The 23907-nt window shown below is 44.6% G+C and overlaps 1 long non-coding RNA gene across 1 annotated transcript in view; it reads right to left on the bottom strand.

Annotated features, from left to right (window-relative positions):
• Positions 1–22099: 22099 nt before the first annotated feature.
• The window catches only part of LOC144694826 (uncharacterized), a 29869-nt gene continuing 28061 nt past the window's right edge, over positions 22100–23907 (bottom strand). The window contains exon 3 of the long non-coding RNA XR_013579832.1: positions 22100–22940. This is a non-coding gene — a long non-coding RNA (uncharacterized LOC144694826). The remainder of the gene's footprint in view (positions 22941–23907) is intronic.

Below are 23907 nucleotides of genomic sequence, written 5' to 3'. Positions count from 1 at the left end.
CCTCACTCACTCACTCCCCTCCTCACTCACTCACTCCCCTCCTCACTCACTCACTCACTCCCCTCCTCCCTCACTCACTCCCCTCCTCCCTCACTCACTCCCCTCCTCCCTCACTCTCCCCTCCTCCCTCACTCCCCTCCTCCCTCACTCGCTCCCCTCCTCCCTCACTCGCTCCCCTCCTCCCTCACTCGCTCCCCTCCTCCCTCACTCACTCCCCTCCTCCCTCACTCACTCCCCTCCTCCCTCACTCACTCCCCTCCTCTCTCACTCACTCCCCTCCTCTCTCACTCACTCCTCTCCTCCCTCCCTCACTCCCCTCACTCCCCTTCCTCACTCCCTCCCTCCCCTCCCTCCCCTCTCTCCCTCACTCCCCTCCCTCACTCCCCTACCTCACTCACTCCCCTCCTCCCTCACTCCCTCACTCACTCCCCTCCCTCCCTCACTCACCTCCTCCCTCACTCACTCCCCTCCTCCCTCACTCACTCCCCTCCTCCCTCACTCACTCCCCTCTCTCACTCACTCCCCTCCTCTCTCACTCACTCCCCTCCTCCCTCCCTCACTCCCCTCCCTCACTCCCTCCCTCCCCTCCCTCCCCTCTCTCCCTCACTCCCCTCCCTCACTCCCCTACCTCACTCACTCCCCTCCTCCCTCACTCACTCCCCTCCCTCCCTCACTCCCCTCCTCCCTCACTCACTCCCCTCCTCCCTCACTCACTCCCCTCCTCCCTCACTCACTCCCCTCCTCCCTCACTCACTCCCCTCCTCACTCATCTCCTCACTCACTCCCCTCCTCCCTCACTCACTCACTCCCCTCCTCCCTCACTCACACTCCCCTCCTCCCTCACTCACTCACTCCCCTCCTCCCTCGCTCACTCACTCCGTCCCTCACTCACTCCCTCGCTTCTCTCTTCATCCAACACGCTTTCTACCCAACAAACAGCCGAAGGGATGCTTGGCCCCTGAAGGAAACACACAGCATGCAGCGAAAATGTCCCTCGCTCGCTCGCTTCAGGACAGCAGAGTTATTCAGAGACAAATTCAAGAGATTTCCCTTCCTCTCCCCCTCCTCTCCCCCGCACTCTTCATCTCCCATCGCCACCAAGTGGCAGCGCCGATGAAATGGTGAGGAAACTTGCTCAGGGAGGAGTGGAGGGAGGATGGAGGAGGTGGAGGGAGTGGAGGAGGGGGAGGTGAAGGGAGGGAGTGGAGGAGGGTGGAGGAGGGGAAGGTGGAGAAAAGCCCGCCCAACTTTCTTCACTCACAGGTTCAGCCGCCTCCTCTTCGCTGCTCAACTCTCATCCGCTGAGACCTCCCAGGTAGGATGACCAAGAATCACGTTTCCCCACCTCCATTTGCACCCACATTATAGGGGGTGTCGTTCCCCCCTCCCGCCCTTTCATCCCAAATCACTTAGGATTTGCCAACCCTCCAGCATTGGCCTGGAGTCTCCAAGAAGTGAAGGTCAATCTCCAGGACAGTATTGTGCGCACCTAAAGGTTTTTTTTTTAAAAAAAAATTCCCTTTACCAGATATAAAATTATTGAAAATGGAGGAAGGAGGGCCAGTTGGTTAACAGTCAAGCATCATCCAATTGGGTAAAAAGTCTTTTTGCTTTCCAAATGGCAAAGGAAGGCAGGACATAACAAGGATGGATGTGTTGGCCGACTAAGCATGGAGGAAAGCCATTGAGGGAGCCTCCAGGAATACATTTAATCACAGTTGGAAACCCCTAACTTTGACTGGCTGGGACCCTGGCACCCAGGGAGTCTACAAGGTTATCTGTTTTTTTTTCAGCTTGCCATGTAGTATGGTGCCAATGTAACTGGATTAGTAATCCCGAGGACAGGGCTTTGTGTCAACAGTTCCCTAAACTTCGATTGGCCGACAGAAATTGATCAGTATTGGAACTATCAGGAGGTTTTTAAAGCTTTTAAGTATTACAATCTAGACTAACGCTCCAGTGCAGTACTAAGGATGTGCTGCACTGTCAGAGGTGCGGTTTTCCTAATGAAACATTGAGCCGATGCCCCACCTGCTCTCTTAGGTGGGCCTAAAAGATCCCATGGCACAATTTCAGAGAAGGAATTATCCCCGATGTCCTGGTCATAATTTATCCACTAACCAACATCACCAAAAAAAACCTGTCTGGCCATTATCACTGTTATATTATTTTAACATTACCAAGGTCATTTCAGAACTATAGTGTCATGTGTGTATATACATGTATATCCAGGATACCACATCACTCACTACTACACTACAGTCTTTTTTTTATATTCATTCGCGGGATGTGGGCGTCACTGGCTAGGCCAGCATTTATTGCCCACCCCTAATTGCCCTTGTTCAGGGGGTATTTTTAAGAGTTAACCACAATTGCATGTAGGCCAGACCAGCAGATTTCCTTTCCTAAGGGACATTAGTGAACCAGATGGGATTTTCTTTTATGACAATCAGCAATGGTTTCATGGTCATCATTAGACTTTTAATTCCAGATATTTATTGAATTCAAATTTCACCATCTGCTGTGGTGGGATTTGAACCCAGGTCCCCAGAGCATTACCCTGGGTCTCTAGATTACCAGTCCAGTGACAAAACCACTGTCAGTCATAGTAATAGAGGTCTACAACACAGAAAAAGACGCTTTAGCCCATCGAGTCTGCGCCAGTCAAACAAGTACCTAACTATTCTAATCCCATTTTCCAGCACTAGGCCCATAGCCTTGTATGCCATGGCATGTCAAGTGCACATCCAAATACTACTTAAATGTTATGAGGGTTTCAGCCTCTACCACCCATTCAGGCAGTGAGTTCCAGATTCTCACTCTGCCACTGCCTCCCCCTTTCACCACAGCAGAACTATTTCAACAGGAATATTTAACATGTGGAAAGTTTACCTGGCCCACATATTTCCATCCACAGAGCAAGGTGACCTTCTTTTGTTCCCGACACATCAGTTCCTTCCTTTGGAAAACCTCGCTCAAGCCTAATCACTCGACGTGCTTCCTTACTCTTGAGTCGTACAACAAGGCCTCCTGGTAGTCCAGGAGTTGAGTTACACTGGCAGATCGCCCCAGTGGAGGATCCTTCACACTAAAATTGTTCCAGAGCCCTGAAAACACTCTGAATAGCATTTCTGCCTTGTTCAGTGCATGACAAAGTGTACCTAATGTCGGAAATGGAACTGTGACTGGGAAGGTTCCAGAGACAGAGGGAGCAAAACTACGAAAAAAACTAGGCAAGATGCAAGAAATTAAAGTTGCAATGCAAAGAAAATGACTGCTTTTTTGCAATGAATAGGACTCAGTGTAATAAAACTATTCATTAAATTATGCAAAATGCATTTCTTTTGCCTCGGGCTGAACCACAACGTGGCAGAGCCCAGAGAAAGGAATAACAATTCAACAAAACAAGTACGTGCTGAAGATCAGGGTGGACAGATGGAACCGTGCACTGAATTTCGAGTTCACAGATGTTTAAAAGTTAAGATCAAGACTTCATTACCCATTTTTGTGAGATCTTTCACTTGTGAATTTCTTCTGTTGCTTCTCTCCATTAAATGTTGAGGCAACTCTGTTAAGAAGTTTAGTACATCCTTTGGAAGAAGAGTGAACAGAGATTGCTAGCCGCTTTGCAGTCCTTACTGAGAGTGTTCTGATGATAAGTTGCGATCATGTTTAGTTTTTGCATCCAGTGCATTATTTCGTTCAAGAATAAAATTGAATTGATTCATTGCAAAGATTCCTGTCCTGCACCTTGAACATACTGTTACTACCAGCATCTCCCACACCAAAACATCACTGGTCCTCTGAGTGAAATTTGACAGTCAAATGTTGGGCAATTTTTGTACCTTGAATGCATATTCAAGTAACATGTTTTGCACTCAAATGATTCTGGGAAGGCATGATTACGGTTGCATGGATCAACTAGAGACGCTGAGGTTGTTCTCCTTAGAGCAGAGAAGGCTAAGGGAAGTTGCCAAGAAGAGTCATATTGGACTCACATTAACTCTGTTTCTCTCTCCACGGATGCAGCCAGACCTGCAAAGTTTTTCCAGCGCTACCTGTTTTTATTTAAGGTGGACAGAAGCTTGGATAGAGGTGTTCAAAATCATGAAGGATTTAGATCAAGTCAATGAAGAGAAACTCTCTCCAATGGCTGGAAGATCGACAACCAGAGGGCACAGATTTAAGGTGATTGCAAGTAGAACCATAGGCAATCGCACCATGTGTTTAGGATCTGGAACGGACTGCCTGATCGGGCGGTGGGTACAACTTCAATAGTAACCTTCAAAAGGAAATTAGATGAATATTGAAGGAGAAAATAAAGTGCACGGATATGGGGAAAGATTGGGGTACGGGGACTAACTGCACTGTTTTTCAAGAGAGCCAACACAGACTCAATGGACGGAATGGCCACCTTCTGTGCTGTACACTATTCTATGAATTTAAGTAACAGGTTGAACTGGGCCAAAGAACAAACCCTGCTAGGCTGCAGAGAGGAAACTTTCATCCCAACTTGGACTCAGACCGAGATAGCAGGCTGATAGCACAGTGTGTATTCACAGCACGTCAGCCTGCCCCTGGCTTGTTCTGAATGTGAATATGGATGAAATACAACTCTGATTGGAAAATGCTGTTTATTCTGCCTGTAATAAGGTAATTGATTCCTCACTCTGCTAGGTTTGTAACTGTATGTGGTGGCCCCTTTTGATTGAAGACTCCTCAAAGAATTCATGTTTAAGATTGTAATTTTGGAAAAAGGACTCAAGATTCAAGGCTTCCCACTGAATCAACCAGTGCAGTTTCTAACTTGAAACCTTTCTGCGTGGAGGTGAGATTGTATTATTCATTTAAGTGAATGCCAAGAGATGAGGAAGGAGTGGAGTCCATCAACACGTGGAGAATGAGGATAGCAAACTACATCTCAGCATGTACAAGGGTCAATGGAAGGATTTTTAATTTTTGGCAATTCTAAAACAGACCTGTCATATAACTGTTTACGTTGTTCATGTGTGCGGGCACAATGCCAGTTTTAATTCCCTCTTTGGGAGAAAATGGAAAGGAATAGGCAATGATTTATGGAAATATTTAGGAGGTCTGGCAGCATTTGTGGAGAGAGAAACAGTTAACGATGCCCTTCCATCAGAACTGGAACAAGTTAGAGATGTCACTGGTTATAAACAAATGCAGGTGTTGGGAATGGGGCAGTAATTGGGGTGTGGGGGTGGTGGTAAAGAAGGAAAATGAAGATTTGAGACAGGGTAGAAGGAAGGAAAGATTAAATGGCAAAAAGAAATGGTAATGGGACAAGGAAAGGAAAAAAAGAGACAAGTCTAGAGATTGTGTAAAGGTACAAACACCATGGGAACCCAGTTTCCCTTTCTGGAGAAGTTAGTAAAACATGAGATGCATCATTTTACACCCCAGAATTACAGCAGCATCTTCTAAGTAATTGGTGAATGTCGTCAAGTCATTATGGCACAGAAGGAGGCCATTCAGCCCATCAAGTCCACGCCAGCTCTCTCATTATCGTCTCGGTTCCTCGAAACCAGGATGGCATCTGCCAGGCTTCCTGATTTGTGCCTCCTCAGGTAAGTCAGCAGCCCAATCCTGGAGCCACAGGCCTTTGGGCAGACAGGGCAACAGTTATCCTGAGGAAGGAAGGTACTCGAGCCAGATTTCTGCTCTCTCTTCCACTTCCATCACTTCTCTGCAGCAGAGTTTATGCTGTCAGTTTGGCCGCTGTGTTGTGGCCTGTTGGATGAGATGCCGCCTCATGGCACAGTTGTTGGCAAATTCCTCCCAAGCACTGATATCAAATTTCCCAACATCAATGAGGCCTTCGGGGTGTCCTTAAAATTTTTTGTCTCACTATATGGAGCAATCCAGTCAGTCTCATTCCCCATGCTATCCCCACAGCCCTGCAAGTTTATTTCGCTCATCCAATTCCTTTTGAAATAATTCATCCTCGCTGCTTCAACCACCCTTGGAGGCAGTGAGTTTTAAGTCATTACCGCTCGCTGCGTGAAAAAGCCTTCTTCCTCACATCCCCCTTGCATCTCTTATCAAAAATCTTAAATCCGTGTCCCTCAGTTATTGAACCATCAGAGAGTGGGAACAGTTTTTCTTTGTCTAAACCTGTCATAATCCTGTACACCTCTACTCAATCTCCCCACAACCTCCTTTGCCCCAGGGAGAGCAACCCCAGTTCCTCCAGCCTAATCATATAGTTAAATGGCCTGTTCCCTGGAACCATTCTGGTAACTCTCCTCTGTACCCTCTGAAGGACCCCTCCCATCCTTCATAAAGATCTTTACGTATGAACCTCCAGGTCATTTGTCCCTGCACACTCTTTAGAACTGTTCCATTCTGTCTGTTTTGCCTCTCCCCATCCCTTCTAACAAAATGCTCACACTGATCTATGTTAAGTTCTGACTTTGACTTGCCTGCCCATTCTGCTGGCCTGTGCCTTGTTGCAGTCGATAGGTCTGCCACGCCTCCAGGTTTGGTACTGTTGGCAAACTTTGAAGTTTTACCCTGCAAACCGTTTCGATATTTCAAAAATCAGTGGTTCCACGACTGAACCTTGGGGAGCGCCACTGTCCACAAACTTCCAGTCCGAAAACTAATCATTTACCACAAATCACTGTTTTCTGTCTTTAAGCCAATTTTCTCTCAAAGCTGACACTGACTCTCCTATTCCGTGGAGCCTCAATTTGTTAGCTAACCTTTTTTGTGGCACTTACTCAAAATCCATCGAGACAGCACCTGATGCTTTCCCCCCATCCAAAAATTAAGTTCTGTGAGTTGAACATGTTTTGCCTTCTGCAAATCTGTGCTGGCTGTCCTTAAGTCAAACCTCCCCAGGCGCTGTTGATTCTTTTATCCCCCCTGTCATTTTTGCTCCAAGAACCTTATCCATCAGTGAAGCTAAACTAAAAGATAAAAGCTAAATACTGCGGATGCTGGGAATCTGAAATAAAAACAGAAAGTGCTGGAAAAAGCTCAGCTGGTCCGACAGCATCTGTGTGGAGAGAAGCAGAGTAAGCATTTCAAGTCCGTATGACCCTTAGGGACAGACTGCTGAATTTTTCCAGTGTTCTCTGTTTTTATTGTAGTGACATTAAACTGATTGGTCTGTAGTTACAAGGAATATCTTTACACCCTTTAATCAAAGTGTCACATTTGTCACTCTCCAATCCTCTGGCACCTCCCCTCTATCTAGGGAAGATTTGAAAATGTTTGTTTTATGCTGGATATTTTGACGGCAGAACAGCTCCAGTTTGGGTGGGTCAAAAGAACTAGAAAATGTGAAAAACAATAGAAGTATCAGGGATACTATTGCCCAACTCTGATTAATCCCTTTTTTTGGCATAATATCGGCATATCTGAATGCGTTCCAATCTTTCTGCTTTAAACTAGTCAGAAGACAGTCACCAATTCTTACGTATCGAATTCATCTGCATGGGAGAGGGTGGAGGGGGGGGTGGGAAGGGAATGCACAAAAATAATTGTTTTATTCAGTTTCAGTGTGATAATTTAGGAAGAATGTGGTCAGCGACACTGAGAGGAGACATACAGAGATAGGACAGAAATATTTCAATCAGATATTCAAATTTTACTGAAATTTTAAAAACGGGGAGACAGTTTATTTGTGAAAGTTGAGGCAAAATTTAGGAATCAAGGAAGAGCAGCGCTGGTTATCACAAACCTGATATATGGAATTGTTAGTTTTCCTGAAGCATGTCATCGGGCTAGCTTTTGCGTCGAAATAAGCCTTGCTTTGCTGTTTCTTCTTTCCCTGTCGGTGAGCGGCTACACAATTTGCTTCTTTTACTGTTTCAACTAGCTGTTGTACCCATTTTTCTAATATAATGTGGTCTACCTCGGGTTTGGACAAATCCAGACCTACCAACCACTCCATTCCCCTCATATCCCTTCCTGTCATCAGTCTATAAGGAGCGTAGCCTGTTGATGAAACCACGGTATTCCTGATTATCATCAGCACATAGGACAGAACGACCTGCCAAGTTGTCTGCTGCACCATTTTGCCTATCATGTTTTTCAATGCCCGATTCATTCTTTCCACAATTCCAAATGTGGTCTATAGGGTATGTGGAATCTCTGTCTGATCCCAAAAAGGGTCATAACATCTTGCATTACTTGGGCTGTAAAATGTGTTCCCTGATCCGATTTAATGCTTCGGGGTAAACCCCAACAGGTTAACACCTTCTCTATAGAACGTTCGCAGTAATTTTGGCTGTGTTTGTTCTGGTCGGAAAAGCTTCCACCCATTTAGTGAAAGTATCCACTATTACTAAAATATACTTGTATCCTCCTGGAGTGGGAGGAAGAGGTCCTACATAGTCTATCTGTAAATTAGTCCAAGGCCCTTCTACTGGTCTAGTATATTGGAGGGCCCCTGTGCCTTTGCAAAGAAGGTCTGAAGAGAGATGCAGTGGTTTCTGTCGAGGTTCATCCCGAGCAGTTCTGTGACACAGGACTCTGTGCTTTACGGGCTGTTCCCAGGGACACACGCCAAGACAAACATTAACTGCAGCTGGAGGATCATCAACTCGGTGAAAGACGCTCTTTGGTCTGCCCGAAACTTGTTGGTCTTCCAGCGCAAAGAGTTGTCCCCGACCGAATGTTGCAGACTGGCACATTCCAAAGTCCAGGACTACGTGCTGAGGGACGCACTAAAGCTTGGGGCAGTCGCCGCAAAGGCGCAATGGGGAGGGGTCGCAGTTTAAGACCTTTCTGCCACAGTGCACCAAGGGACTGGGAACTGTTTAGAGCCCCTCGGGCTGTACAGCTCAAAATGAATGTCTGCAAATGATTGTAATATTCATTGTTTGTACTGATGCACCTCGTGATACATGTTGTAAAAGTTGAACCTGATTGTACCTTTGTGATGGTGATTTTGAAATGTTTTGGAATGTTCTTCCAGATATTTTATGAATAAAGTATATTTTTCCAAAAAAAAAAATGTCGGAGGGCCCCTTTCCTAACATTTCTATTGGGGTTGTGTTGTGCACAAATCAGACAATTCTTGACATAATGTTCCACGTCACCTTTCATTCCGGGCCACCAGCACTCCTCCTTTATCTGATCCAGGGTGCTCTCCGTCCCTTTATGTCCCCATAAGTCATGGTACCAGTGGATAATTTGGTTTCGTTCCCCCTCCTCTGGCACCACAAATTTTCCCTCACATAAAACCACTCCGGCTTGAATATAGACTCCCTCGTGCCTTTTGTATGTGTCTGACTCTGCTCCTTCTATTAGTTTTTTCAATTCTCCATCTTTCTTTTGCTCCTCCGTTAAATCCATTACTTTGACCTGCTTCTCTTTCTGGCCCCCGATTTCCCCAATCGGTGGCTGCCATTCCTGTCCACTTACAGCAACCTCGTTTGGCTAGTTCATCAGCTTTCCTGTTCCCCTCGGGAGATAGTTTTGAATGAATTTTCACGTTTGTGGTGACCCCAAATCCTTTCCCCTGTGCTTCTTCAAAGACATACCGTAATAGCGGGGCCGAAGGAAGGGGCCTTCCATCTGTTGAGACAAATCCTCTCGCTTCCCATAGGGGCAAATGTTCTGTGAGGCTATTACAAACATACACGCTATCAGAATATATGACTGATCTAGGCGGAAAGTATTCCGGGTGACCAACCACATAGGCGACGGTTGCTAGTTCTGCTGCCTGCGCACTCATGGTTTTAGGTAATTTCAAAGCCGCACTGTATCTTTCCTGTCCGTGTTCATCCTCCATGTATATCCCACAGCCAGTTCTCCTTTCCCCATCCTGTACTGATGAAGAGCCATCTACAAAAATTTTAAAATAGGGGTCTTCCTTTCCTGTTTCCTTTGTTTTTCTACTTTCAGGCCCCGTCTTACTCCCTCCCTTTTTCTTTGATACAAATGGGCCCTTGGGGTCATTTGCTATCATCAATTGACACTCATGTTTTTCTCCCTGATAAACTAAGTTGTCTGCTAACGTAGTAGTGGTTTTTAACCCCCTTTACGGTTATATTTCTCCCTTGCGGCAACAATGTCCATCTAGCGATTCTATTTTGGCTAACTGCACCATCCTTAATCCTTCCGTCTAACAGTATCTGTACAGGGGTGTGTTCTGTTAATATTGTAAGTGGGTTTAGTCCCACTATATAGGTAAAATGCTGCACTGCCCAAAAGACAGCTAGCAAGTGTTTTTCACATACTGTATACCCCTGCTCTACTGGTGAGAGCATGCGTGAGTCTGACGCTACTGGTCGTAATTTCCTGTGTGTCTCCTGTAATAGAACCGCCGAAAGGGTGGTGTCTGTGGTAGCCACCTCCAATGAAAACGGCCCAGGTGGATTTGGGGTCTTCAGAGCAGGCGCAGCAACTAGTGCTTGCTTTAGAGTGGTCATGGTCTGGGTGTGTTCTGTTTTCCACTCCCAGGCCACATTCTTTGTTAATAATTCCATCAGCGGGGCCGCTTTTGTGGCGAATCCATCAATGTGGTCCCTGCAATATCCCACCAAGCCTAAGAAGGACCTTAACCCTTTTACATCCTGCAGAACAGGGAGTCTGCCAACTGTCTCAATCCTTCGCTTGTCAATGTCCCTCTTCCCCGGTGTCAGAATCATTCCCAAGTAAGTAACTTTTTGTTTCATGATCTGCGCTTTTTTAGGGTTAATCTTTAATCCCAAGTCATGTAACAACCGCAGTAATTCACTTAGTAGTTGATAATGTTCCTTTTTGGTTTTAGTTTGTAGGAGTAAGTCGTCTACATACTGCACTAAGACATTCAGGCCTCGAGAATCCTTTTAACCCTTCCCTCAGCAGTTGGTGAAATATGGACGGGGAATTGTGAAATCCCTGCAGCAGGCCGGTCCATGTATATTGCTGTCCTTGGAAAGTAAACGCAAATTTATATTGACATTCTTTCTCCAATGGAATAGACCAAAAACCGTTACTTATGTCCAAAACCGTAAACCACTGCGCATCCTCATTTTGTCGAACCATTGTCTCTGGGCTAGTTGCTACAGTAGGGGCTGTTAACGGGGTGACTTTATTTAATTCTCTGTAGTCTATCGTTAGTCGCCAGCTACCGTCGGGTTTCCTCACCGGCCAAATAGGCGCGTTGTTAGTAGAAGCTATTGGTCTTAATATCCCTTGCTGCAGCAGACTCTGTATCACCTTCCCTATCTCTTCTTCTGCTTGTTTTGGGAAACCGTACTGCTTCTGTGGTTTGAGGTCTGGACCTTGTATACACACACTCCCAGTCATTTTCCCACAATCATGTTTATGTCGGGCAAATACTATTGAGTTTCGTGTGATAATTTGTTGCACTTCACGATTGTCACTCATTTCTCCTGGTTCTATCCATATTTCCCCGATTGTGCATATCCTATCCTTCTTCTTCTCATCGTGTCCACGGACAGTCTATACATAGCCCAGCCAGAACTGGACACATTTTTACGCCCTGTTGTTGAATTCGGCAAGATCTGCAACAATGCAGGGTTCCTCTAGTGAAAGGCATTGCAGGAGATGTTGCATAGTCTGTGGCTCAGTTCCACATTCACAAGTTGTCGGGCTGGTTGTATATCCCCATTTGCTTAGTGACACCTTTGAACGACCTACACCAGTCCTAAGTCTGTTAAGGCACTTTCAGGTTGCCCAGTTGCAATTGGCTCCTGGGGGAAGGCTTTCATCCGGTAGAATTTCCATCGCTGGGGGTTGTTCGAGACTGGCGAGCTGGTCTTTCCACAAGGCGATGCGGGCTTCAGATTGAAATGGAACAACACTGTTCATGAAGCTCTTCCTTGATTTAGGCGGCTGGGTGTAGGTGTATGACCATGTAGAGGGTGCCTCTCATCTGATGTTTGACGGAGTCGTTCTTTCTTGCTGGCTACCATTTTTCTTATATCAGGGGGAGCGATACCCACCTGGATATATAGGCTGTTGGTGCTGGTTGGTTTTAAACAACCTGTGATAAGTTGGCAGCTTGCATTCAGAACGGCATCCACCTTCTTAGCATGAGTAGATCTTTCCCATGCATATGCATATTTCCCAGGCGTATTGGGCAGTGGAATAGCAAAGAGCAAGCGCACTGGTTCGCAATGTTTTCGAGCTTGCTCCCCATTTTGTGTTAGTGAGCTTATTCAAGATGTTATTTCATGTGCTCACTTTTGCCGTTGTCTTTTCAATGTGGTTCTTGAAGGTGAGGCATGTCAAGGATGACTCCTAAGTAGATAGGGTGCTCGCAATGCGTCAGTGTTGCTCCACACCAGGTTACTTTAAGCTGGCGTTTGGCTTCACGGTTTCTGAGGTGGAATGCACAAACTTGCGTCTTTGATGGGTTTGCGCGAAGGTGGTTTTCTTCATAGTAGGATGTTAGTCCCTCCAAGGCCTCAGAAAGCGTTTTCTCCACGGTGTTAAAATCAGTGCTTTGGGCAGTGACACATAAGTCATCAGCATTTATAAAATGGCGTGTGACACCGTCTATAGGTTGGTCATTCGTGTAGATGTTGTACAGCAGCGGTGCAAGCACGCTTCCCTGAGGAAGACCATTTTCCTGAATACGCCACCTGCTGCACTTCCCACCTAGTTCAACATAGAACCGGCGATTCTGAAGCATGCTTTCTAACAGCTCTGTTAAGTGAATATCTTTTGTCATCTCTAGGATCTTGCAGAGGAGACGTCTATGGTTCACTGTATCGGATGCTGCTGACAGGTCTACAAAAACAGCACCTGTTACCATCCCTTGCTCAAAACCATCTTCGATATGTTGTGTGAGGTTGAGCTGTTGGCTTGTTTTAATTTGCCGGGGCGGAAACCTGCTTGCTCTGGAATGATCTTCTCATCTACAGTTGGTGCTATCCTATTGAGTATCAGGCGTTCAAACAGCTTATTGATGTGGCAAAGCAGTGAAATTGGCCGAAAACTCTTAGGATCTGTGGGGTCTTTTCCGGGCTTTAATAGTGCTATTACATGTGCCTTCTGCCAAATATTAGGTAGCTTGTGTGTTGCCAGGCAGTGGTTGAACAATTGTAGGAGCCATTTCTTTGCTTGCTGACCAAATTGCTTTATCTGCTCCGTTGCTATGTTGTCAAGACCAATTGCTTTCCCGTGTTTTAGACCAGATATACCAGCTCTTCCATGGTGAATGGTCCAGTGAAGCCAGGGCCATCGCTGTACTTCTTCCTATCTAGTTGTGCTCTTGGTTGTTGCATGCAACTTGGTTTGCAGACACATTTGGATGTTGGGCAGCTTTCTTGGGATCGCCTCCAAGTTTGCATATGAGAGACCATGCCTTCTTGCTGTTTTTTGTAAGATCTGTTGTCTCTATCAAGGTGTCCCAGGTGTTTTGACGCTCTTGAGAGATACTTAACATCACCCTCTCACCGGTAGATATTGTTTCCTCTGAAAGGGGTCAGATTCAAACATTGAGACATACTCCCAGTAGAGTTCAACATTGTCCTTGGTGAGACCAGAGATGTAGTGTGTTCTACAACCTCGGGGAATCTTCCTTCTGGCTGTTTTCTGGACAGCTTTTGCTGTTGTCGTGCTCAGGTAATGGTTTAATGCGTTTAACCTTACGGTCAAGTGCTCGTATGAACCTGTTCCAATCAGCCTTCTTGAAGTTGAAGCGCCTTTTGAATGGTACGATGGTTGGTAACACTGCTGCATTTACCTGGATACCAATAGGATGAGGTAGAAGCATTCACGCCGCGGCCCTGTTTCAACCAATTCTACCACCACCACGCACAACAAGTAGTGTATATCCTATCCTGATATTCCCCCACCGGGACGAGTGTGTGATTTATACTGCCTATGCCCAAAGGCATTTGCCAAATCATACAATTAACGGGGTCAAAGCAGAGTCCCGCTTTGGCCATATAGTCGCACCCTAATATATGTTCTTGTTCTCTGGGTAATTTGATACGGACCACTGAATACTCCATCAATATGTCTCCCACACCGACTTCCAACGGTACACTCACATATCCTACTTGTGAATGCCCTGTGAATCCACTTAGAATAATTTTGTTTTGAATTTTCCAATCTACGTCATTGATCTGAGTGGTGTTAACGGTGATGTGGGACCCCCCTGTGTCCCAAGGGAATGTAATAGGGCAGCCTCCAACCCTACCATTCACTAGGGGTCTCCCCGTGTCATCCCACCGCGTGTCACACACCCATAACGGGGAGGCCTGAGACCGTCATTACAGTTCGGGGTACAACCCGGAACTCGGTGGTATTTCTATCATATCACACTGAGGATTTGGTCTATTCGGCCCTTCCACGGGTAGGCTCAGGTTTCCTCCCCGACCTGCATTCTCTCATCGAGTTCGGGCAGTCCCTTGCGAAGTGTCCCTCTCAGCCACTGTCTCGGACACCTCGCCCTGAGTTTTCCCCGTTCCCGAGAAGTTTCCTTTTCTTCTACCTCTTCCCACTGTCTGATAAGCTGGAGGGGGTTCCCTCTGAGTAGGTCCCCTCCCTTCATTTCTCCAGGTTGTCGCCTGATTCTTAACAGGCATTGCTCTGTCCCTGGATGTCTTGGGTAGTTTTGGTGTTTCCCTTTCTCATACTCTAACCATCTTCCTAATTATCCAGGGCTCTGTATGTGTGTCATCAGTGGGATCAAACTGATCTAATGCTTTCCTCAACTCCTCAGTTCCATGCGACACTAGCGTTCTCAGCCATCGGTTCCTAACCTCCGGCTGTAAATTATCCCTATCTAGGCCTGTGCCATAGACCCCTTGAAACACCACCCAAATGCGAGCCGAAAATGCGGTGAGGTATTCACCTTTCCTTTGGTAGCATTTCATCAGCACCTCCACTGGGTCCTCTCTGTTATCGCCCAGGACAGGTAATACCTGGTCCTTTAAGGCCTCATTTGTGCCTTTACCAAGTTTTTGTTCCTCCGGTAGGGCGGAGTGTATATATGGGTGTAGGCACATTAGAATTAATTTTCTTTCCTCAGCATTGTCTAAGCCGTGTACCCCTCTCTGTTGCCGACCACTAGGAACAACTCCCTAGGATCATCCCCGGGCGCACACGTCCCAATATCTTTCGCAATATCCCTCAGTTCTTGTACTCCAAGTGGGGTGGAATATGTCGTATTCAGGCCGGCTTTCCCCTGGCCATCTGCCCCTACCTGTACCCTAGTGGTTACAAGGGGGGCCATTGGGACAGACGGTTTTTCCGGCCCTGGAATATATGCCGGCGGTGGATCCTCTGGTGGAGGTTCCCCACCCTGTCTGCTAAATCATCCCAATCTATATCCCCTTGACCGTTTTCTTCACCTCTTCTGGGTGTGAAAGCACTCAGTATGCCCCTCTGTGCGGCTAGCTGATCTTGCAGCTTCACTATCAGTTTCTGACACTTTGTGTGCTCACCGGCACTGCTCCTCTTTTCCTGAGCTGCTCCGTGAATCACATTCATAGCAGTTTTTAAATCACTACATTGTTGTTTCCATCCCTCCACCTCAGCTTTAGCTGCTTGGGCTTCTCCCTCTCTCTTACTCTTTTCATTAGCCAATCTTTCGCACTGTAGCTGATATTGGTTCATGTGCATCAAATCCGCACTTCTCTGTCCCTTTAAATCAGTTACCTTCTCACTAAGGTGGGCTATCTCCTCACGGAGTTTTTTATTTTCTTCCTCTAGTCTGTCTCGCTCTCTCCTAGCCTGCTGTCGGGGCTTGGAGATTCCCTTTGATTCATCATCTTATGTTAATAGCTATGAATTAACCCAAACTCCTGTTCTCTGTGTACTTTGCCAACTTGGTTCGGCTCGAGTCTCCTGCTGACTCAACGGAGAGATTTATCCTCAAGCTCACCCAGGGACACCAAATATGTTGCCGGAGATCACTGGTAACAGTTATTGGCTTAGTACAAAGAGGAGAAGAGTCAATTCTCTCTTAACTCTAAATTCACCTCATTCACATTGTTAGATCATCTACATACAGCTTATACATCTGGTTAAATATAGACATGAAGTTTACAGCAGGTTATGCAGTTTTATACCCAAAACTAGGATCTAAATGCACACCCACTAGGTTTCTCTGACACTCCCTGAGTGATCACAGAATATAAAAGCTAATACCCGAAAAGGAGAGCTGATGCTGGCCAGGCATTCCGTTCTCTCTCTCTTGCATCTCTACGTTGCTGACGTAGGTTCTTCTGCTTCTGCAATGGTTGGTCTCCAGAGTCTCACTGCTCCATGCCCAAAATCCTCCCAGTATTATACTGAATCTTATCTCTTCAAGCTGTGCTGTCTCTCTCCCGTTGGTTTAGGCCTGCTTGCCTCGTCTGTGGCATCTTCTCATTGGCTCTGTTCCAAGACTTGCACTATCACCTCGTTTTTCCTTTTCTCATCACATTTCCTTTGTCTTCAAGACACTCAGATACTTTAAAACCAGTTCCAGCCAGCTGAGACCAGTGACTGGACTCAAGTTTCAAAAGCTGCTCAGGCCAGTGACTGAATTCAGGTTACTTCAGGTCAAAAGTTGTTTTTGCCTGTGTCAGCAGTTCAGCTGCAGCCCCTGGCCAGCGAAACCACCCTCCAAGCCACACACCATCTTGACTTGAAACTACATCATCGTTCCTTCACTGTCATTGGATCAAAATCCTGGAACTCCCTTCCTAACAGCATTGTAGGTGTACCTACACCTCATGGACTGCAGCGGTTCACCACCACCTTCTCAGGGGCAATTAGGGATGGTCTAGCCAGCTAGTCTAGCCAAGGATGCTCATGTCCCGTGAAAGAATTTTAAAAGTCTGAAATCGGTTGTGTTCCAAACCTGCCTAACATCAGCCTGTCACAAAGGGAATAAGTCAAGATCATTGAACAAGAGGAAAGACAGTCACTTCTGGCCAAGAGCTTTATGAATGGAGGACCATAAAATTCTTTCAGAATGGAAAAGAATAGTGGGTTTGGGTATCTGGAACACATTTGATAAGGAGGCTTGCAGTTGAATTGAAAACTCTTTGAATGAAGGAGTAAGTATTCTGGCTAAACAACAAGAAACAAAAACTAATGTCTCAATGAGGGCCATTCTAATTGGACAACTGTGACTAATAAGATACCATGTCTGTTTACAATATTCATAAATCAAATTGATTAAGGTTTAATTTGTAAGTTTGCAATTGATGTCATGTGTTTTGGAAATTATATTTGGAGGAAAAGGATTACATTTCAATACTGCAAATTTGCATCTGAAGTTAAGGAAAGAATATTATAAAATCATTGAATGGGTACATCACAGAAGGAGGCCAATTGGCCCATTGTGTCTGTGCTGAATACAAGGAAACTCTTAAAATAAGTTAAAAGTGTATATTTCAAGTTTCTACATGGCTTGTCCATGACGTTACTTTGTTCAAATATTGCAGAGCCAGTAAAAAGGGGAATATGTCAAAGGAGCCACAGAAATTCACAAACATGGAAGACTGCAATTAACCCTGGGAGAAGCCAGGCAATTAGCCATTCGATCCAGTAATATTACTATATCCTATCATTATTTAATAAGATAAGTAAAATGTAATAAAATTTATTGCTGCATATAAACAAAATGAAGTTAAAATATATTCTAAAAATTCTACTGAAATTACTAAATATGAGAATAAAAAGTTAAAATATAAGGTGGAACTTTGGTAAGAATGAACTCTATTAAGAAAATATAATTAATGTAGAAGGTGTTAATAATATAAAAAGTTTAAACAGGTGAAAACCCAAAATTAAGAAGAGAGCAACAGGATACGAGACTTCTAAGCTTTGGGTGTCCATCAGAATCAGTTAAATTTGCATCAGTGTTGGCATCATTGCAAACCTAGCAGCTTGGCTAGTGAACATCTTGTCGTGGTCAATCCACAGGCGTCTCATTGAAGAGTAATTTAATTTGAACCATCGATACTGAAAAAAGATGGACATTCTCCCCATTCGCCATTTCTTTAATGCAGGGTTTGATATATATACCCTTGTTGATTTTTTCCGACCAAGCCCTTCTTAGATTCTTACCCTCAAACCTGACGGTTATATCGAGAACAGCCATGTCCCCCTCTACAATGAATAGAAAGTTGAGTTTCTACAGTAAACCATTTGATGTCCTGAATCTTGGTTCTGCGTTTGCTGACCAACCATATTTTGTCACGAGCTGCTTCAGCAGGTTTTGAATTTTGTTGTGTCTTTGAATCCTGGCATTTTTTGACATTTATACAACTACCCAAGGTTTGTGCAATGTTGTGATCATTAAGCTGCACCTTCTGCCATTGTCTTCCAAAGGATAAGAAGTACTTAGTCAGATAAATATTAGAAATTATTAAAAGAAGGTTAATAAACACCAATTGCCACATAAAATTAAAACACATCCAACTATGAGAAATAGTGTTGTTATAAGTTGCTGTGTCCAGATGCCATGAACACTCAAATTGGTCTACCTATAAAATTTAAGATTAAGCCACCTGGCATATTCATCCACTGTAGACTTCCTCTCAATTGGTCTAACAGAAAATATCTGTGAGGGCATCTTTACAAATTCTGCTTCATTCAGAATTGACTCATCGACAGAAGGACTGTGGGACCCTTCAGTAAAATGAGCGATCTCTTTAAAATATTCAAGTCCTTAAAATGTTCAATCCAATGGTTTGATTGTAGATCCAGTATGAATGAGCGGTGCTTTGATGACTGGATCAAATGACAGATTCAAGTGCCTTGAGTTTTCTAATAATTGCAGCAGGTATCTGCACCTAGAATTTTGGGAAATCAAAATAGCTGTGTTTTACGCCTTGGAGATATGCAGAGATGATACACTCAAGGTTAGCTATCTGAACAGGAATTGTACATTCAATGCTTTAAAATGTCTGCTCTCATGCTTCCAGCTGCTTGCCGACAGATTAGTTTCTCAGTCACCGCCCCCAGGCTTAACTAATCACAAACAGCAATCAAACACCAAACAATTGCACACTACACAAGCCTTCGATTTAATCTCTGGCATTTAAATTCTATCTGAAATGTTGTCTGGGCGATGCAATATATTCCTGACCACTCTTTCTTGATGACTTGTCCAATTATTTTGTGATCCCTCATTTAAAATCAAATGAAAATAAAAGCAAGGTATCGTGTTTGCTTTTTAAAATCTCCACCTTTTGGGTGGCCTCCAGTGGTCTTCAGCATGAGGTTATCCATCCAACTTTGTTTCAGTCTCCCAACTGCCTTCTGTAATGCAGGCCCAAGGATTTAGCTGAGCTCTGAGGTAAGTTTCAAAATCATCTGGTGTGATTCCATTTCCATTTAACCTCCCATTCTTTTCATTGCAATAAAAATGCTTGGAAATCATATAAGATCAGGCTGTTTTCTTGATGTTATTATCTGGACCTTTGTTTCTTACAGATTGTCTGCAAGATCTCCAAATTGTTAGCCATTCTGGTGTAAGAATTGCGAATAGGGCTATATCCATGGCGAATGATGATGGTGTGCATTGCACAGGTCTGGAGTTATTACTTAACCTACTGCCCACACACCCCTCGTCCATGCTGCATAAAAGAGTGTCAATTGTGATATTACAAATAGCAGGTGACAAAGGATCACCCTACTTGACTCCTTTATGAACTAAAATTAAATTGGTCTTACCTTCATCCGCTGATGCGACAGTGGCTATGGCCAAAGCACCAATTTTTTGATAAAATTAAAAAATATTATCGCCTAGTTTAGCGACACTGTAGGCTTTCAAGTATCACTTAATGCCCGGCTGAATCAAAGATTTTCGCAAGGTCGATAAATAGCGCCGCTAGATATTTTTAATTTAATTACGTCCCCCTCGGGGCAATTCTGTAAAATAGGAAAATAGTGATATTCCCGTGACATCCTGATGTTCCAACAATTAAGCTTTTTTTGCCAGGGATTAATATTTAATGTATCAGCCAAACTTATCACCATATTTTAGTGAAGTGGCATGATAAAATTGATCCGATGGTTGTAGGTTTCCAGTTATCTCTACATTATAAAATTTTCTAGATCCTCTGATTTGGGCATTCGGGCAGTCCTACATAGTTTTATCGTGTTAGGTACCACTCATCCAGAGTGCAAAATTCCCAGAGTCCAACTCTATGTGCTTTCTTTTTGCCTTGTGTAAACTGTCCAATATCCACTTTATTATTAACCGTTTGTTTCCGAAATAGTTCTCGTGTTCCTCCATGTTGAGTGGGCACGAAATTTGATCTGGCCCACCCACAGGGCAGAATATCGCGTTCATCGGGCAGGTATGTGCCCGACCCAAACGAGCATAAAATGACGCGCGATGATGTCCGGCGAGCATCCCGACGTCATCGCGCACTCGCGATATTTCGGTCGGCGGGCGCGCACAGGAGTTGGCAGCGCGCCCGCCGACAATTTACAGGCCTATTAAGGCCATTAAAGTAATAATTAAATGAAATTTTGGATTTTTTTAGAAAACCTTATCCACGGGTGGGATGAAGTTTCCAACAACAAATAAAAATGTTTAAATTTCATTCATAACACGTCCCTGATTATGTGACAGAGTCACATGAGGGGACCTGTTTTTAACATTGCTTAAGTTTTTAATTTTTGAATTTATAAATCTTAAGCTCCCTGATGCAGCTCTGTGCCTCAGGGAGCTTTGATTGCGCGCACCCGCGTGCATGCGCAAACTTCTGCGTTCGCCCTCCCCCTGCGCCCCACCCCAGCAGCGCAGCAGCGTGTGTTTCACACGGCTAGCCGTTAATTGGCCAGCCAATGTGAAATCCATGTCGGGACCCGATTGCGGGCGGCAGTTGACTTTACAACCGCTCCCAGGCCCGCCCGCCACACCGACCCAACAAGGTGAAAATCCTGGCCCTGATCTTTCTTGCTAAACATCTCCTGTCCTATTTAAACAGCGTCTGTCTCTGTTTAAAAATGGACTTCTCCCTGGCAAATCTCTTCCTTCCACCACTATTCTTAAGCGGACAACTAAAACTCCTGCCATGGGCATCTTTTCTCATATTCCCTTTAATTTTCTTGCTCCTTTCCTTGTTGCATTTAGTAATGTTTTCAGAAATATGTCTGTTGTATTGTGTCGGTGAGTTGTATATTTTTTATATCTTGGAGCTATGCAGAGATGACAATAGCTTCTGAGTGTGCAACAGGTTTATTAACGAGTGTTTTAAAACATCTCTGCAATCACAAAATGTCTGCACTCTTATGCCCCAGCTTCTAGTGGCTTCAGTGGTGTCTATTTACTTTGCTCTGAGTCCGCACCCAGGCTTAATCAATCACGCACAGTGAGCATAGATCAGTTACCAGACTCTCATAATCAAACATAGAATTGAACACAATTCAATTCTGACTATGAGTTTTACTGTCTGTATCTCTTCCTTCATTTAAAAGCTTTTCTGAAAAGCTTATTCGGGTTGACTGACCATTGATACTCTTGAGTCACTGACACCGAGGGTACCATGTCACCAGCATTGGCATTACCTCATTGCACAACTCCTACCACCTGGTTCACTATATCCTCTTCATCAGAACTGATTTCAGGAGTCTCAATGCTGGTTCTTGAGGTGGGGTGTGAGCGGGGGTGGGGAGGTGTGGGAGGGGTGTGGGGGTGGGGGTGGGGGGGGGGAGTGGTCACATCTTTCATAATTTCATTTGCTCTCATTTGTCTGAGATCAGTTTGTTGGTCTTTTTTGTTCATGATCTACCAATTATCAAGTTGTTGTTTCGAAAGTCACCCTTTCGAGCTGGAAGAGAAGAGAAACCTGCTCCTTCGACCATATTGATTCCTTGTCTGGAACTGAGGGTCACTCAGATTCTCAATCCTTCTGATGTTATATATCTCTGCATGTTGATGTCTATCACGTTGACCAAATCCCCTTTGGGTCTTGACATTCTTGCCCCGACTAGTATCTCCCTGCTTCTTACAATGGCATTTAGCACAGTAACACGTGACAGAATGGTACTCCCCCTCTGTACTAAATTCATCACAGACATCTAAAATTCTTATAATAAAATGCTCCTTTTTGAGGTGCTTCCTGAAGGAAGTTGTGTGTGCCCCCACTCCCTGCTCTGATCTAAAGGCTCTTGTCTCTACTCTTGATCTCAATGGATACATCAACTTGGATACCGTTTCACTAAATGTGAAACACCTTTATTAAATCTCTAAGCAATAGTACATAGCCACAATCACACTGGTTGCTTAGGAATCCTAAGGTTTGTCCCAGGTGGTTGGTCGTTCAACAATCTTCCAGCGCTACTTCGGAATGGCTGACCAGGCCTCCCTGCCGACTGCAGTGCCAATGTCCTCGAGGCCTGTGTCTTCATACAACTTCCTGACACTGGGCCTTGGCATATAAGGCAATACCTTAAATCGGATCGTCCGATTGGATTATTAACCCCACCCTGGCCCTCCAGGACTACCTCTGCCTGGTCATATCCTGCAGTGGGGAGGGGTATCTCCAGGTGCATGCCCACAATGTCACAGTATCTTGGGGCAGGGAGAAGGCCATTCACACTGTCCTGAATGGCCATTGTCTAGTTCAGTTTCTGTCAACTAAGTGCCTATAGCAAACCAGCACCTCAGGAGCATGCCCCGACATATCTATTTGTGTGTGTGTGTGTGTGTGTGTGTGTGTCTGTGTGTGTGTCTATTTCATTGAAGCTACCTTTTATTTTTAAAAAGTTCGATCTAAGCCTCAGCGATGTGTTCAGTCAAAACTCTTCTCTGTAGCTCCACCTTCTTACCACCATGGGACAAAGCCTGCCCATAGGACTCCACCACAACCAGCTTACAGTCATTAATATGAAATAAGTAAAAGCACAGTTACATGATTAAATACAGTGGTGAATGATACATTGGCTGACAAAGTACTGAAATTAGAAACCTCCTGGCAGGATGTGGAAGTGAGATCATTCTTTGGAAAGTGGATCCTAACACGACTGTCAATACCAAAATCCCCAGTTACCTTAGAAGGAACCAAAACACATTCATTATTGTGGGTGTGTTCAGCCATATCCAATCTGACATTAAGAAGGTTATAATTATTAATATATTTCAAATGACTGTGTCCTTAAAATTGCTAATATTCCTAAAGTTATCAGCATCTTTAAAATTTGAGCAAGTAGAAGGATTCTTAGTTTCTTCTGATAAAACTCTAAGGCTTTAAGGTGGTATAGTCGCTGGAGTTGTAATCCAGAGGCCCAGGTGATGCTCTGGGGACAAGGGTTTGAGCCCACCACGGCGGCTAGTGGAATTTAAATTCTATTAATAAAATCTGGAATATAAAACTAGTCTCAGTAATGACAAGTGTCATCAACTTGTTGTAGAAACCCATCTGGTTCACTAATGCCCTTTAGGGAAGGAAATCTGCTGTCCTTACCTGGTCTGGCCTACATGTGACTCCAGACCCACAGCAATGTGGTTGACTCTTAACTGCCCCCTGAAATGACCTAGCAAGCCACTCAGTTCAAGGGCAGTTAAGGATGGGCAACACATGCTGGCCTTGCCAATATTCCATGAAAGAATAAATTTTTTAAAAAATCATCTGCCAGTTGTCTGCTCATTCCACCAACATGCCAATATCCTCTTGAAGTCTTTCACTATCTTCCTGATGATTCACAATACTTCCAAGCTTCATATATTAACACACATTAATACAGAAACTAACGTGTTAAGTGTTTGTGCATTCGTGTTATTTCTCAGCTATAATTTCAACGCGAAGAGGAATTTGCTCATGAAGATGAAGAGAAAGATCCAGCATAACAATCCACTCGGTGTGTAAACATATTGATCAGTAGATTCAGTGGCTCTAAGATCAATCTGCAGTGTACACCTGAAAGGAAGGAACTAAAAACTCTTTGGAAGGATTGATATGATGTACTCTTCTGCTTTGATCAACAAACATATGAACAGACACAAGAAGACACAAGAGA

This window comes from Cetorhinus maximus, chromosome 20, assembly GCF_964194155.1.
Source record: "Cetorhinus maximus chromosome 20, sCetMax3.hap1.1, whole genome shotgun sequence".
Lineage (NCBI taxonomy): Eukaryota > Metazoa > Chordata > Chondrichthyes > Lamniformes > Cetorhinidae > Cetorhinus > Cetorhinus maximus.
This window is presented reverse-complemented; position numbering and strand designations above follow the sequence as displayed.